Source organism: Atta cephalotes (assembly GCF_000143395.1).
Source record: "Atta cephalotes unplaced genomic scaffold scaffold00014, whole genome shotgun sequence".
In the NCBI taxonomy this organism is placed as follows: domain Eukaryota; kingdom Metazoa; phylum Arthropoda; class Insecta; order Hymenoptera; family Formicidae; genus Atta; species Atta cephalotes.
Window position 1 is genome coordinate 269,577 of NW_012130078.1, and position 14,498 is coordinate 284,074.

Genomic DNA, 14,498 nt, shown 5'->3' on the forward strand with positions numbered 1-14,498 from the left:
AAGCATTTAAAGAAGAAAATTTAAGGAAGCCTTAAGTACAAAGTCTGACTATAAATACGGGCAAAAATCTGCATTCACAACACTTCATATTTTAGCGACACAAATTATAACGCTTATATTGTGAAAATAACGATTGATTCTATTCGTGACGAAAGATATTTTGCTCTTGAACCTAATAATATGCAATTCAGAGATTAGTTCTTGAGAAATATATCAATATATTAACTTTTTTTGGTAGCACAAATTAGCACAAAATCAGTACTATTCGAACCTAATTTTATCTTTCTTTTTTCTTTTTTTTTCTTGTGGTCTTGCTAGCTTGATGTTAAGTTGTCACACGTTCCTTCTAAATGGCATATGTACAAAATTTTTTTATAGCACAAAATGAGCACTAAATAGTTCAAAAGGTCTTTTTCGATTCTTCTCATTTGGTCCTGCTAGCTCGACAGAGATAAAATACAATGCTCAATATTTATTTGATAAATCCAAACTTAAATAGTTTGGATAAATATCCATTTATAAAAGTGATATTTATGAAAATAATACGCTTTTACCGAGCTCCGCATCTGTTGAACATATATTTAGTATAGGGCAACAAATTTCAACCGCGACAAAATAATTTGTCTGGCGAAAATTTTGAATGTTAAATTTGTAAAACACAATGAATAATTAATTATGTAAAATTAATAATAAAAAATATTGATAAAGAACCGGCAAAAGATCTAAATGTGTAAGTAAATTTATTCAAATAATAATAACATAAAAGAAAAATTGTAAACATGTCGACCTTTATTTTTTAGGTCATCATAAATGTCAATAAATGTCGATTATTCGAAAAAAAAATTAATTAATGGCTTTATAAGTGTTACTTTATTTTATTTTATATGTTAAATTTACTTGCATAGAATATTTATGTATGTGCATATAAAATATACGTATAATAAGTGAATATTACACATAGATCCATGAAATACATAGATCTTAATATGCAAATTATCGTCATTTTGATGTAAAAAAAACGCCATTTTGTCAAAATATAATTTATTCTGAAATTGTTAAAAATGAAAGTGCCTAAACCTAAGTATTTTTAAGATACATTTAGAATGCCTGTACCTATACATATTTTATTTTTTTAGTACCTATATCTCGTTTTTTCCAGAGTACCTGTACCTAAATATTGAAAATAGAGTATCTTGCACAATACTGTATGGAAATATGATATTTCCTTAAAATCTTAATCTTCCTTAAATCTAAAATAACTTTTTTTCTAAAAGAGGTTTTTTTTAAACTTTTTATACACATTTATGCACGTTCTGGGAGATATTGATGACTTGTACAATTTAAAAACAAGATCTCTCTTGCAAGAAAAATTATTAAAAAATTAACTTCGAAAAAAGAACGTTTGCGTCTGTCTCTGAAATTTATTTCAATAACTTGATTTCTAAAAAGAGCCCTTTTTCAAACTGTACAGGTTCTCCTAATACCTTCTAGAACGCGTATAAAAAGTTTAAAGAGAAAGCCCCTCTTGAAAGAAAAATTGTTAACAGATTTCCAGAAAATATCATATTTCCATATTATATCATCTTTAAGCCTTAGAACGTTATGTATACTGTCTTTTACCGTATTCTTTTTGTATTGAACCTGAAATATCACTTTGTAGGATCATTCTCAAATAGCGCACAATGTTTATTTTGATGTTTAATCTGCTTAGAACAATTTTTTATAGTAGACACTTGCAATAGATACTTTGAACAAGAACATCGATGAGCACTATTGGTCAAGCGTTGCGCGCACTGTCTGCTAAATCCGTCTGCTATCTTCAGTGCCACATCGAAACAACTTCTTAGCATGTGAGGGTAGCATGTACAGGAATAAAGTACCAGTAAAAAATTTATTGCTTACTTAAAAGTACAGAGATGTTTGAATTTTTCGTTCTCAAAGTACGCAAGTTACGAATTTGTTGTAAAATAAGTCATTTTTTCCTAAATGATCGTTTAACATATATAGGGTAACCATCTGTACTCTTTATTTTGAACGTCCGGCTGAGTTTTTAATGTATTCATTTTAAGAATGAGAGAGAGAGAGAGAGAGAGAGAGAGAGAGAGAGCAAAATACAATGATTACTATGTAATGAAATTATAAAATTATTAGGTATTATATCATATTAAAACCAATTTTTTTGTTAATACTAAATACATGTTTTGTTCTTAGAATTTTTAACTCTTAACTATCTCATTTTAGAATCTAATTTACATATCTGAGTCCAAATCACCCACGGCGTTTTTGACTGGCTCTGTTATCACAAATCTCAATGAAATATTTTTTTCTAATGCCAGAATGTATAGAATCGAAATATCAAAACATAAAAAGATTTTAATAATAATTGAAAAAGTTATGCCAAAAAATATCGAAGAACAATTCATGAAAAGAGTGCAGCAATAATCAGTTTGTTTTTCAACAAATTATATCTTTATTATAAAACAAGATACAGATAAAAAAAAAGTAGTGTTTTGAAAAGAGGAAAATGTGAACTTTAAGAAAAAAATATGTTATATTGATGTTAATATGAAAAAAACATATTATATTGATTTATTTCAAAAAGTATAATTATTTGCACGAGTAAAATGGAAGCATTTTTACATGCTCAGAATAATGATATCGGAGATGTCAGATATTTTCTTCTTTAAAAATGCAATGAAAATAAATATTACTCAAATTGTTATATGAATATTTGCATAGCAAAATAATTGAATTACAGAAACGATTAAATAAACGAGCATATGATGTTGAATAGTAATTGTTTAATATTAAGGTAACATACCAAATAATCTATAGATGTCGATCTTTGGACTCATAAAATCTTCATCAATATAAATTAAATCAGCTTATTTTATTTAACATAAAATACTATTGTTTAATCACGAAATGAATTCCAGGTCAACTATTTCATATAATTAAATCTGACGATAATGATAAACCATCCATCCGTCTTAATACCATGTCCAAATTTTAAAATATCCAAAACGGCAATCCTCATTTAACGGCAAAAATCACGTTCGATCACGATCCCATAATATAAGTTTAATTAATATTAACTTGAAGTTAATTTTTGGGACTCGATATAAAACATTATTATCAGATAAGGACAATTTGAAAATTTTGTTAAAATTGATTTCATTAGTATATTAATTTAAATTGACATTAAACTTACATTATGGGACTGAACGTGATTTTCGCCGTTAAATAAGAATTATCATTTTGGAATTATCATTTTTAAAATTTGAACATCTTTTAAGACGGACATGGTTTGCCATTACCATCAGATTTAATTATAGTGGAATAGTTACATGAAATTTATTTCGATAAAGTATTTTATATTACATAAAACTCCTGAGTAGTCACACAGTCATCTTGAATCGTGACGTCAGAAACGAAACATAATATTAATTTTTATTACGTGCTATTTATAAATAAAGACAATTTAGATAAAATAACATGATAAGATTGCCTCCCTGACAGTAAATAATCATAAAAATGATGAAAGACACATGAAGTGCTTTTATTCAATGCACATGCGTAGCTTATTTTTTTCACTTATACGTGCCTTTATCACTTTTTACGATCAGGAGGGATAAGCACAGTTTTCGTCCATTTTTATAAATGTTTTAAAGCAATTTCATCATTTTGTTTTGTCCGAATTGTCTTTATTTATAAATGCATGTAATAAAAATTAACGTTTCATTTCTCGCTTCTGACGTCACGATTCAATATGACTATGGTGATTACTCAGGAGCCTTAAGTAGAGTAAGCTGATTTAATTTATATTGAAGAAGACTGTGAAAAGAAGCCTGTCGAAACGTCTATATATTATTTAATAATCTAAATGTTATCTTAATATTAAACAATTACTATCAAATGTTATTGTATGTTCGTTTTAGTCGTTTTTGTAATTAAATTGTTTTGCAATGAAAATATTATATTTTACAATATATTAAATATATAATAATTTCGACATTATTTACTCACGATTTTATAATTGCGAGAAAATAGAACGACATTTCACCAAGAAACTTTCTCGTAAAAATGTTTTTTTTTTAACAATGAATATCTGTTTTAATTATAAGAGGGGAGAGAAGGCAACCCGGACAACACACATGCTTGAATACAGCACTAATAAACAGACACTTACTAAAAACAAATTTTCACTTTCGACAAAAATCTATTTTTGTGAAGCTGACCACTCATTTTGAAAAAATAAACAAAGTTCTGATTGCTTCTCGAAGAGTTCTAGAGTTCTATATCAATTTTAGAAAAAATTCTAACGAATAAAGCGGTGAAATTTGAAGTTTTGGGAGGGCCAAGTTCCGAAACTTTGAAGGGTCGTTTTATTACCGTTCATTATAGCACTATGACATAAGCAAAACTCTCAATAAAATATCAAATTTCTGAAAAAAAATTTTGACATGCGTGGATTACAATTAGAAAAATTCAAAAATTGAAACTTCAAAGTTCTAAAACTTTTTAGATATTGGTTTTAGCGCATCGATTATCAAGGATAATCTTTAGAATTCTTTGGGGGAGAGGGGGGGGGCAATCAAAACTTTCAAGAAAATACCAGATTTTCAAAAATTTTTTTTTTAGATTTCGACCATTCTGTTATGAGTTCTGAGCCGCCCAAAAAGTTCTAAAGATTATCCTTGATAACCGATGCGCTAAAATCAATATCTAAAAAGTTCTAGAACTTTGAAGTTTCAATTTTTGAATTTTTCTAATTATAATCCACGCTGGTCAAAATTTTTTTTCAAAAATCCGGCATTTTATTGAGAATTCTGGTAGCTCCCTGAAGAGTTCTAATGATTATCCCTAATAATGCAATAGCTGAAACTGCAAACAAAAAAATTTTAGGGTCTTGAAGTAGAAAAATTCGAACACTTCAATTCGAATTCTGACAACAAGACTTCAAAGTTTTTTAAATATTGGTTTTAGCGCATCGATTATTAAGGATAATTATTAGAACTCTTCAGGGAGTTACCAGAACTCTCAATAAAATGACGGATTTCCGAAAAAGAAGAATTTTTACCTACATGGACTTGAAAAAAACATGGACTTGCTAATATTACTAGCAATATTACTGTAACTTTTGTGCTGGGATTCAAACATTGGTTAGATCATTCCAAATAACAAATTTATTTAAATGCAATAAAATTTATTAAATCTAGAAAAAAAATCTTTTTCTGTACTATCTGATTTTCCTAAATAAAAGATAAATAAAAATAATATACAATAAAATAAAAATACAAATAAAAGAGCTATAGGTCAATATTGTAGCAATATTGCTGTAAGTTTTGTGCTGTTGGGAAATCAATAAGTATGATTGTTTGAATTTGAAACAATGTATATCTTCGTCTTAAATATTATTTATTTGAAGAGACAATTTCTATCTTCCGCATTCGTGCGACTAACTATATGGCACATAGTTGTAGCACGTAACGCTGTTCATTTAATCTTGTTATTATACAAGCTGTTGCCAATTTCAGCCAAAAAATGTAATGTTTGATCTAAGAAAGCAATTAATTTACGTAACAACCTTTATCAATATATTTTGCCATTTTCAAATAAATAATTTTTTTCATTGTTTGTATTTATTGTAACCAAATAATTATAATATATTGTTTGATTGAAAGATATTACTTCAAATAATAATGTTTTTTCTATTAAGGGGGAATTCCATTTTTTGAGGGAAAAAAATCGATTTTTTTTAATGGAATATTATAGAATGAAATGTTAAAAATATGTACAGCAAATTTCAAATCGAAATTCGTAAAATTAGCGAAGTTATAAGTAATAGACCAATTCGGCGCGCAGGTATATAACTTAACGCATTAAAACTTTAAAAGCGTTTTTCTCGAAACAACTTTTTCGCGATTGATGTGTATGATATCTATGAATCTATTAGACCGATCATCTTCCACTTTGAACTGCATGTTGAGGAAATATCCCTTTATCCCTTTATGATAAAAAAGAAAACCAATCTGTTATATATTTTATTTTTATCGCCATTTTCTCGATTATTAATTTTTTTTGCCAGTTCCTGGCAAAATTCAACGATAACTATGTATATAAAATTAAACACTATCAGATTTTTATATTTTAGATGACCGAGATGGAAAATATCTTGTATACCAGTAACGGAGATATTTCGCGCAGCATCATGTTTGAGGAGAGATAACAGTCGTAATATTGGCTCAAATTTAATAAAAAAAAAAAACTAATTACATTTTGTAATTTATATATAGTAAAACAATTCCAAAATTCAAATGTATTGATTGTATATTGGTCAAAAAAAATTCCCCAAAAAAAACGGAATTCCCCCTTAAACAATAGAGATTTCTCAAATAAAACAACAAATTTTTATTAAAACAAATAATGTTTTGTACAAGCATATGTTGTTTCAATGAAACAAATTTTTTTTGTGTAGATATGTTCTTCTTAGCAAAAAATTATATCTTTGACAGTTATTTTGTATGACCAAAATATTATTACAAAAAACAAATATAAATTTTAGTTCTATTTCTTATTTTAATGTAGAAATATTAAATATATAAAGTGTATTTTGCCATAGTTAAGTTGTAATTGAATATTCACACGGTACGGTACAACAAGTTAATCTATCTTTTTTTATGTATGTAATATACTTTATTCCCGCAAACATCCAATTTTTTTCGTTTTATTATAACAAATCATTAGTATTCAAAATAACGTATGTATATTAACACTTCTCTTTTAACTAATATAATACGCTAATAATACTTTTAACTAATAATATTTAAATTTGCTTTCTCAAGTCGAAGAACATTAATATGAAAATACGAAATACTTAAAAAATTACTTCTCTTGAATCAGATTTTCTTTCTATTATATTTTAATACTTGTTTGATTTAAATAAAACTTAGCAAAAAGTACCTACGTTCTAAAAGAAATATTTTATAGTAAGTATTCCATTATTTCTTTCGTTATAAATACATAAACGGAATGCAGTGCCAACTTGCCCCTTGTGTCAACGAGTTCCGGTCTCCTCTATAATATTGTTATTTTATGTTGTCCTGCTAACTTAATTTGCATTTAGAACATCATTTAAAAAAAAATCTGATAGAACAACAAATTTCCATTTTCAACTTTTTAGCAACAAACGAGTAAGACAAAAAAATTTTACATAAAGAAAAATATTGATTGATTTTGTTTATTTTGTTCCGCTAACTTATAAAAAGTTAGAAATCATCTATTAGAGAAATCTTTTAGAAACATTGAACAGTATTTGCGGATAAATTTCCTAATGAAAACTTTCAAAAAATTTCAAAAATTTCCCAATGAAAACTTAATAGTAGTAGGCATATTAATTTATTGAAAAGAACAAAATTTTGTGTTACAGAAGGAGGATAAATGTTTAAACATTTAAATATTTATTTATCATTAAAGAGATTTACAATTTTTCTCTGTTAATGCATCAATAAAATTTCTCTATTAATGCATCAATAAAATTTATTATATATGAACATATATAATAAAGTTACATTTCTTATATACGTTGAATTCGTCTTATAGCGTTTTTCATTGAGAAAACTAGTGCAGCACCAGCACCATGCTAGGTTCGATGAAAACTGCATTAGTAACAGTGCAAGTTCAGTGAAACACATCATTGAATTATTTATTTTATAATAATATTCTGATTTTTATAATTTATTTCTAACAAAAAACTTTTTTAATTTTTCTTGAATTTCAAAAATTTTAAACATCAAAATATTTAGATTGTTGCATATTATTACACATATTAGAACTAAATAGAAATAATATTATTATTGTTATGAAGATAATTAGAATAATATTATATCTTAACGTAATATCATACCTTAAAAAGCATAAACACAATCTCAATTTCAATTAATTTCAACTTGCACTTATCTCCACCATTTTTAAAGACAGTGGAGAAAAAATTGAATGCAACTTTTTTGCACCAGTTTTGTCAATGTAACATTAAACACTAAAAAAACACTAAAAAAATGAACTGGTTTTAATAGTGGAATAACACATTTTATTCAGTATGCACAAATAATGCACTTCTCCCAGTGAGAAACGCTATTAAAGATCCTTATAGTGTTATGAAAAAAATTGCATGGTACTATTTAAAAAGATTCAAGATAATTTTTATTTATTTATTTAAAAAGTTATATCGTGACCTTTTTACAAAGTCTCAATTCTCCCACCTCTATGTTTTTCTGTTAATTTATTATTTCTGTATATGTATTGTTATTCTCTCAAATGTCTCGCTACTAATGGTTAACGGATTTTCATAACGTTACACTTTATTCGTCTATTAAAGTATGTACAGCTATGTAGGTTTTCATTTAATTATAATATTAAGATTTATCATGAGAATTTTTATTATTACAGTAATAGCACCATTTTATTGATTGACTCACGTACACATTATTCAAACAAATATTATGATGTTTGAAGAATTTAAATTTTGAACACACATCTTTATAATTTTATCAAAAGACTTGTTATAATAGTATTATAGTTTATATAATTAATTTATTAATCAATTTACTACTGAATTTTGACCAAAAAAATGTGGTCTAAAATTCTATTAATAAATTCTATTAATTTTACACACGAAAACCTGTGTCGGTTCATATAGATTTTGTTTTTACTCATTTGATTGTAAAATTGAATTTTTACACTTCATATATTTTTATTTAAAAAGCTGTTTCAATTTTTTAAATCAGAGCTGGGATAATCTAAATGCCGATCGGTGAAGTAAGGAACCAAACTGAAAATCGGCCGAAATGTGCAACTAAATCCCAGCTCTGTTTTAAATTTAACTTGTAGTTTGCATGAAACAAGTAAATATCTAATTTATGATTTTTTTGTTGTTCTAGAAGCATCCCAAAAATCATGCGAATATGTACGCTGGACACCTTATACTTCAGCAGTAAAGTAAAATATACTAAACAAGGAGTTAATTATGACGTTAGCAACATGCTTATCTCGCGGAAAGTGGAGCAACTACAAAGATACTATGTATGCGAGTATAGTTTGCATTAAATCAGCTTCCGCGGTATGTTTGTTACGTAAACGTTTTAACGATTGCGAAGATCCATGATCATAATTAAACATAATTAAAAAGAGCGACGAAAAAATTTTGTCTAAAGAAAAAATATAAATTCAATACCGTGTCACCATATATCATTACAAAATTATTCGTCCGAAATTTCATTGCTCTTTCCATAGAAAAAAATTAATCTTGTTCTAAATAATTAAACTTAACATCTTAAAATTTTTAACGTTATCTTTTAACGTTATCAAAATTATAAAAAAGATTTCAAAATTCGCAGTGGAATGTAAGAAAATATACATATATTAAAACATCTTCATTTTTCTATATCTGACGCTTTTTTTACCCTTTTTTTAAAGAAATTATTTACTGTCAATGCATAGTCTAATACGGCATAAGGCCGCTATTGTTTTTATAAACATGTTAAGTCATTGCAATCAACTATAAATAAATACAGAATTAGGTATGACCGCGCTGTTCAAAACCTTGAAAAATTTTTGCTCTTGAAATGAGATGAATTGATGATTCGAGCATCGAAAAGCGAAGATACTGAATTCGAAAAATGTAAACAATGCGAACAGAACTTATTGACTTACCTGGGGAATATTTGCGTTAAGCTGGCGATTCAAAGCATCCCGTTCCTTCTCAACCTCTGTCAATCGCGCCTCCATTTCCTGCAGCCGTTCTTGGTGCTCGCGCATCGATTCCATCATTTTGTCACGCTCGTCTAGCATTTGCACCATCAGTTGCTCGATGTTCCCATCCTCGCCGGAAAATTGCGAGCTCCGCTGGCTCATACTGTCCTCCGCAATCGTCGGCATCACATCACACATCATATTCCACATTTTGCACGTTGTAGATATATTGCTATCGTCCTCACGTTGCGATAATTCTCTGTGCTCGTCGGAATTATTGTATTATTTTGTTATTCGCACCCCAGAAGCAATGGATCTGTGGGATAATTACCGGCAAATTACATGCGCCTCTAACAACCACGCGCACCGTTCGAGCGCGTGACACAAGCGCATATAGAATGATGTATACGTACACGCGCGCGCTCGCATCACATGTAACCTACACTCACATCCACACTCTCACACGTACGCGTACTACAGATAAACGTATAAAATAAAAGAAAAACGAAAATCGGCGTTTCTCTTTTCCCTACCGAACTTATCTCATTATCTTGCTTATCTCATTTTAATTCACTTCTACTATTTCTTTTATCTCATTTTCTCTATCCTTCTATCTCTTTTTATTACCTCCTTTTTATTTATTTCTCTTTTCTCTTATCCATTTCTCCCAGGTTAATATTTATAGTCGATTCTTATATTTAAGACTCTTAAGTAGTCTTAAAACAAGAGCATAAAGTTTTACATAACGTATATCTTATAAGAAAATGAACCAATCAAAGGTCTTCATTTCCTTCCTTTTCAAAGACTGATTGAGGTTGATTTTCTCATGCTATATGCGTTATGCAGGTGTATGCCTCAACTCTTAAAAAATCATAAATCATTATATAGTCATATTAGCATCTTTATCTTCTGGGACATTTTTTGTCTTTCCTTATTACTGATATTCTTTTGCCCTACCTTAATCAATAATTGCCCACTCTCTCTTGCTCCAAATATGTACAGGTTACAACTTTGTATTAATGCTTCTATCGTGTGATGAATCCGACTCAATTTTTAAGAGAAAATATTTTTTACGTGAATAAAGCACTGATAAAGTACTGATTCTGCGAAACTTGCACTTGTTATTGGCAACTAGCCAAATCATGGCTTTTATCGTTTCGCAAAATTTATTTTCTGACAAGTCCACAATTAACTTACAATCAGTACTTTTCAGTATTTTTCATCAACGAAATATTATTGTTTTTTAAATTAAATTGATTATTATATGTAAATCAAATGTCCCTGTTTTGCGAGCAAGAAGCAGTAAAAACACGCGTCTCTATTTCTCCCTCAACGAAGATTTCCACGCGATCGCTCCCGCTTCGATCGAAACTATTCGTCTACTGTCACGACTTCGAAGCCGACATTTCCCGATCATGTGGCGTATTTGCTTCGCCGATCGTACAAGTGACGGAGATTCGTGCGTCAGCCGTCGCGCGTAAAAGTCTCCTCGCCGCGTGCACTGTGCGTTCTTGACATGTATATGCCCAATATCGCAATTTTTAGTTATATCAGAAAAAGAAAGAGGGAGAGAAAGAAACTTGCGCTATCAGTCAAATTCGAAAATCAATGTTATTTTATCGGCTCCTTCTTCCTTATTGGATGTTTAATCGCTTCTGCAGTTAGTTATGAATACATTCTTTGGTTTCTCAGATTATTTGATATTTTTTCATCGGATTCGAACACGGAAATCAATATCATGCTCCATTCAATGAAATTAATCGATCGATTGCAGATCAATTTTTTGGTTAAATAGTCGCATATCATCATGATAAATAAATCTGTAACATCTTAATCACGAATTATCGCAGTGTGTTCTTTCTTGTATCCCAGAAAGAATTAATTATCAAGACCACTTAACAATTTCTTTGTATCTGTGTTCTTATTCTTATAAATGAAATCTCAAGGTATTACTTCCCATGCAATTTGATCATTTGTGTTTGCAGAAATTTTTTTGTTATCTTGAAAGCTTAGTTATAGAATCTATAAATTTTCGCAATTTCAAAATTTCCTCTTTCAAAACAAATATCTGACTGTTTCTGAACAACACAGTAACACTTCTTTCCATCTCCTTCTAAATTCCCTATCTCTGAATTTCTCCTTTTTTTCAAAACAGGTATCTATTCTTTTTGTAATATATAATTATCATTTTTTTATTCTTCTTATAACTTGACTTGCAATTTCAGAACAATTTTGAAGAAGCAACCAGTTACATCGATACTGTAATAATAATGATACTAGCCATAATATTACTGCATTCTCAGTCAATTCTGTGAAGCTTCTTCTTAGGAGAGAAAGAGAGCACCAAGAGCAAGAGAGGGACAGACAGTCTTCTACTTCCTAGGTATTTTGTCTTGATTTTTTCTCTAGTTCAGTATTATCACACTTTCGATTGTATTTTTTAATGATTCTGTGTCTGTTCATTAGAAACCTGACAGAGTATTGTTATAACCTCGAAGAAAGCCGGCGGCACCTCATTCTTAGATTCTCAATTTCTCAGCACATGTCAATTTACGCTTCGATTTTCGCCGATTTTTCCTTTTTAATTTTGAAGCACTATAAGCAGAAGCTTTCGGGAAGATCATCCTTCTCGCAAGTATAACAGAAATTTGCAGAAAGGAAATTGGTGATCTCCTATACCAGACATTCCCACAACATTTACTTATCACCAACTTCAAAGAGAGTGAGAGAGAGAGAGAGAGAGAGGAGGGAGAGGTGAGATAATAAAAGAAAGAGAGGGAAAGACTGGACGAGCACACGGAGCCAATTTATACATATAATTCTTACACGACAAGCACTGCGCTGCACAGAGCCAAAATTCTGAGTTCAGCTCACAGCAGCGACAACAACACGACAAGGCATCATTCTAATAGAGTATTATTTTGCACGTAATGTCAAACACCGACACACCTATTACCCGGAATTCCGCCCAGCTTCGTCTACAATACACCATTCCCGATACCGACGGCCATCTTGCGCCATGACGTCGCCGTCATCGAAGGCGCGCCCGACTCCGCCCGAGCACCGTCGTTGTAACCGTAGAGTACAAGCCGCGTTCTGCGATCGGTGGAGCATACCATGACACTCGAGATCGATCATAGTACGAAGCAGAGAGAAGCCTGAGAAAGGCCATCTCGATATTTTTCATGGAACTTCTTCCGTACACTAGCGCCAGTACATCTATTTTCAAATTGAGTACTACATAGCTGTGTGATGGCGATAAAATAGATGTGGTACGAGTCCATACTAAATCACGGTGTCAAAAATTGACGTGCATATGGCCTGAATTCAATAAGGCGGAATTCATTCTTAATCTCAAGCAATGCTTAAGATGCTAATATAGCTCTCTGATTGGTTCATGCACTAGCTTAAGACCATCTCGAATCTTGAGCAACGTCTATGAATTCCGTTCTATATAATCATTTTTCAGCTCTCAAGTTTGGTCTCCAACATCAGAACTCAGATTTCAATCTCGAATCTCCAAACCTAAATTTCAGTGCTAATGGCTAATCATTAAATTCAGTTCTTCGTGACTGTTTGTGACTGAGCAAGAAATGTGAGAATAAAATAAAACGTGATGAGCAAGGTAAGGTTACAAATAGTAATCCAATGCATCGACGAAATACTATTAAAGATCGTCAATCCTGGGCAAATTTTCCACAGTATAATAAAAGTCTCCAAGGTAATTGAAAAACACTGACATCGACAATTGATATATATTTGCTATTATTAACATAAATATTTGGCTCATACATTATTAAATCATGATTTTTATTACATAAATATTCCATAAATAAATATGTACTTATAAAACTATAATATCCTATGTATTACAGAAAAATTACAATTTTTTCTCTGCAGTTATTATTTCTGTTAATAATAAAACTTTGATAACAATGAAATCACAATTTTAAATCGAGTATTATTGAGTTCTAAATGCATAAATACAATCTACTAAACTAATAAATCATAAAATTAGTGCAATATTACAGTTTTTAACTCTTAATCACTTCAATATCTACAAAGAACTTCCATAAGGATGTTAGTCTTTAATAATATCTCGTTTGTATAATCGGCTGAAAGTCCATTTAGAAAATCCATTTTTTTGAAAGTGCGAGATAAAGAATCAAAATATTTATAGTATATTTATATTATTTATAATATATAAAATATTTATAATAACTCTGGTAGAAAGAAATTTTGCTGAAATTATTCCACGTTTTGGAACATTTCAGCGAAATTGATGAAAATTTGCTGAAATTTCACTGAAAGTGAATTTTTCAGCTAACATTGAAAAATCATTGAATTTGAATAGAAATTTCTCTGAAATTTTGCTGAAATTTCTCTGAAATTTTGTTGGAATTTTTTTAATAATATTTATTGAAATTTCTCTGAAATTTTGCTGAAAATAAAATTTTCAATTAAAAATCTGAAAAATTAAATTTTGAATTTTTCTAAAATGCTGATATTTTGCTGAAAAGTGCTCCAAAATGTGAAATAACTTTAGCGAAATTTTTCCACCAGGGAAGATTAAGAAATGATATTTCAGAGGTACAAATAAGCTCAATTATAATTCTTTGTCCAAAATTCCTAGATTGTAAGACATTTTCAATAAGCAAATCAGAGCAGTCATTTTCAATGCGTTCAGAGTACTAATATAAGGATAGCTGATCACTGCAGATAACGTAAATTCTCTTGCACAACATATA